The following is a 3,648-nucleotide window of genomic DNA, read 5'->3' as shown; positions in this document are numbered from 1 at the left end:
TCTCTCTCTCTCTCTCTCTCTCTCTCTCTCTCTCTCTCTCTCTCTCTCTCTCTCTCTCTTCTCTCTCTCTCTCTCTCTCTCTCTCTCTCTCTCTCTACCTCTCTATCTATCTTATTCTTGCGAGCTATAATCGATTAATTATCACAGTTTAGTTTCGAGATCAACCCGCCTGCGCGCGTATGGGAGGGGGACTGAGCCGTGCTGCCATCTCTCGGAGGAGATGTGAAGCTACGATCCTCTCCCTCCCCCTCCCCCTCTGCCCTCCCTACCTTCCTTCCCTCTCTCCTTCTCTACCCCTCTCCCCTCTGCCCTCCCTACCTTCCTTCCCTAACTCCCCTATCTCCCTTCTCCCCCTACCTCCCATTCTCTCCTTCCCTCCTCTCTACCCTCTCTCTACCCCTTCTCTCGCTCTCACCTCTGCGTGTAGACGGGGTGAGAATTAGCGTGCATTGTGAGGCGCGTGAGAAAAAACTCGCGAGCTAGGAAACATGATACTTTTCCATTAGCGAGAGGGAGGGAGAGAGGGAGGGGAGTCTCTCTCTATCTCTCTCTCTGCTCTTCTCTCTCTCTCTCTGCCTCTTTCTGCTCTCTTCTTCCTTCTTCTCTTCTAGCTCTTCTCTGCATCTCTCTCCTTTCTCTCTTCTCATTTCTCTCTTGTCTCTCGTCCCTTCTCTTGTTCTCATTCTCTCTTTCCTCCCTCTTCTATTTCTATCTCTCTCTCGTCCCTTCTCTCTTCTCCTTTCTCTCTTCTGTTCTTCACTCTGCTCTCTCTCTCTTCTCTTACTCTCTCAGCTTTCCCTTTCTCTCTTCTCTTCTCTCTAGGTCTCTCTCTCTCCTCTTCTCTCTCTCCTCGCTCTCTGCTCAGTCTCTCCTCTCTCTCTCTCTCTCTCTCTCTCTCTCTCATCTATCTTTCTTTCCCTCCTTCCCTCCCTCCGGCTCGATTAGCGGGCGTCCTGATGCACCTAATGGAAACGCATCATGTTTCTTTAGCTCTCCCCCTCTCCTCCCCCTGCGTGCTCTCCCGCCTTCCTTCATCTCCCCCTCCTCCTCCCGTCTCTCTCCCATCCGCTTCCTTTCCCGCCTCCCTCCCTCTCTCCCTCCTGTCTCCCCTCCCTCCCATCCCCCTCCCTCTCCTCCATCCCCCTCTCCCTCCTCCTCTTCCCTCCCCTTTCTCCCTTCCCTCCCTTCTCTCCCTCCTTTCCTCTCCGCTAATTGAAAATATCATGTATTCATTTTGCTCTCCCTCTCCCCCTACCTCCTCCCCCCTCCCTCCCTCTCCTCTTCTCTCCCTCCCCTCTCTCTCTCTCTCTACTCTCTCCCTCCCTCTCCCATCCGCTCTCTCACTCCCTCCTCCCTCTCTCCCTCCCTCCCTCCTTTCCCTTCGCTCCCTCTCGCTAATGGAAAGTATCATGTTTCTAGCTCTGCGACTTTTGTTTCCTTCGCGCCTCACAAATGCCACCAATTCTCACCCCGTCTACACGCAGAAGGTGAGAGCGAGAGAAGGGGGCTAAAGAGGTAGAAGGGGGTAGAAGGAGGAAGGAGAGAATGGAACGTAGGGGGAGAAGCGGAGGGAAGGGGATTAGGGGAGTTTAGGGCCATAAGGAAGTGAGGGCGAGGCAGGAGTTAGTAGTTTGAGAGGGGTTGGTTAGAGTAGAGTGGGTGGGTTTTTTATATTAATAGAGAGGGAGAGGAAGTAAGGTTAGGAGCGACAAGGGGGAGGGTGGGGGAGAGGGGAGAGGGGTATGAAGCGGAGAGGGGAGGGAAGGGGGATAGGTGGAGTTGAGGAAGGAAGGTAGGCGAGGCATGAGTGGGAGCGGAGGGGATTGATGGTGAGCAGCGGGTAGGGAAGTGAGAGGGGAGGGAAGGAGAAGCGTGGGAAGAAGGGGAAGCGCGATAGTGTGGGAAGAGGGCGAGAAATACGTGAGTGTATACTTCGTATAATGCACGATGCTGCATCGCGCATCGTATAGCTTCACATCTGCCTCCGCAGAGATGCAGCCACGGGCTCAGTCCCGCTCCCATCTACGCGCGCAGGCGGAGTTGATCATCGAAACTTAAACTGTGATAATTAATCGATCTATAGCTCGCAGAATAAGATAGATAGAGAGTAGAGGAGAGAGAGAGAGAGAGAGAGCAGTGAGAAAGAGAGAGCATGAGAGAGAGAGAGAGAAGAGACTTGATAGAGAGAGAAAGAAGAGAGACGGAGCAGAGGATGATGATGAGATGAGAGAGAGAGCGCCCTGAAGAGAGAGAGAGAGACGCGAGGCGAGCGAGCGAGAGAGAGAGCAGAGAGAGAGCAAGCGAGAGAGATGGAGAGAGAGAGAGAGAGAGAGCAGATGAGAGAGGAGAGAGAGAGAGACAGAGAGCGCACTTAAACTATGAACTAGAACGCGACGATGGGAAAATATTCGGCATCTACTTGCATATACAGCGTTGCTGCACCCGCGTGCATAACTGGCGACTGGGGCTGCACGCACGCACGCACCACGCACACAGCGGCTAGAATAATATCGCGTTTCCCATGTTTAGTTAAAAGTAACAACCATGCGAGGCTGTGTGTCGCCATCTCTGCCTGCGCGCGTGCGTGGGTGTACGTGCGTGCGTGCGTGTGGGGACGCGGTGTGCGTGTACGCGCGTGCGTTGTGTGTAGGGGGAGGGCCGGTAGTTTCGCTGCGCGTGTGTGCTCGTGCCCGCTGTGTGCTGTACGTTCGTGCGTGCGTGCGTGTGTGTGCGTGTGTGTGTGCAGGCGCCGTTGTGCGTGCGTGCGTGCGTGGTGCGTGCGTGACATCGCTTAGTGGGCATGAATTGTCTGCTAGAGGCAGCGTTGGTAGCGGCGAGCTGTGTCGTCTGCGTTGATTTACGGAGCGCGCGGAACACGGCCATGACGCTACGCCGATTGAATTAAAAACCTTTTCTCATATCAATCACAGACCAACGATCTCACCCCGCTCACACACACTCTCGCGCGCGCTCTCTCTTTCTTTTTATTTTTATTTCTCCCACTCTCTCTCTTTTTCTTTCTTTCTTTATTTTTTTCTCTTATTCTTTCTTTCTTTATCTTTTTCTCTTATTCTTTCTTTCTCTCTCATTCTCTTTCTTCCCCTCTCTCTCCTTCTCTGCTTCCCATTCGCTTTGTCTCCTTCCTCCCACCCTCTCTCTCCCACCCTCTCTCTCTCTCTCTCTCTTCTTTCTCTCTCTCTCTCTCCCTCACCCCCCTCTCTCCCTCTCTCTCCTCTTTCTACTGCGCTTCCGTCACGACTGTTACCTTCGCTTGATTGAATGTTACACTTTTGACCGGGAGCCTATCGCGCCAAATAGTGTAAATCGCAGGCTTAACACTAACCGCCGTTGTGTTGCGTGCGTGTGCCGGGTGTGCGTGGCGTGTGAGAGTGCGTGCCGCGCGTGTGAGAGTGTGCGGCTGTGCGCTGCGTATAGAAGTGCCGTGCCGTGTCGTGTGATAGTGTGCTGCTGCGCGCACAAATACTCTGTAAACCAGGCTTAAACAATAACGACGTGCGTGCTGTAGCGCTGTCGCCGTGTGGCGTCGTCGTGTTGGTGTGCGTGGCGTGTGAGAGTTGCGTGCGCGCCAAATATGTTGTAAATACAGGCTTAACAACTAACACGTGCGTGCCTGTGCGTGTCGGATTT

This window comes from Priapulus caudatus, unplaced genomic scaffold (assembly GCF_000485595.1).
Source record: "Priapulus caudatus unplaced genomic scaffold, Priapulus_caudatus-5.0.1 Scaffold3869, whole genome shotgun sequence".
NCBI classification, from domain to species: domain Eukaryota; kingdom Metazoa; phylum Priapulida; class Priapulimorpha; order Priapulimorphida; family Priapulidae; genus Priapulus; species Priapulus caudatus.
This window is presented reverse-complemented; position numbering follows the sequence as displayed.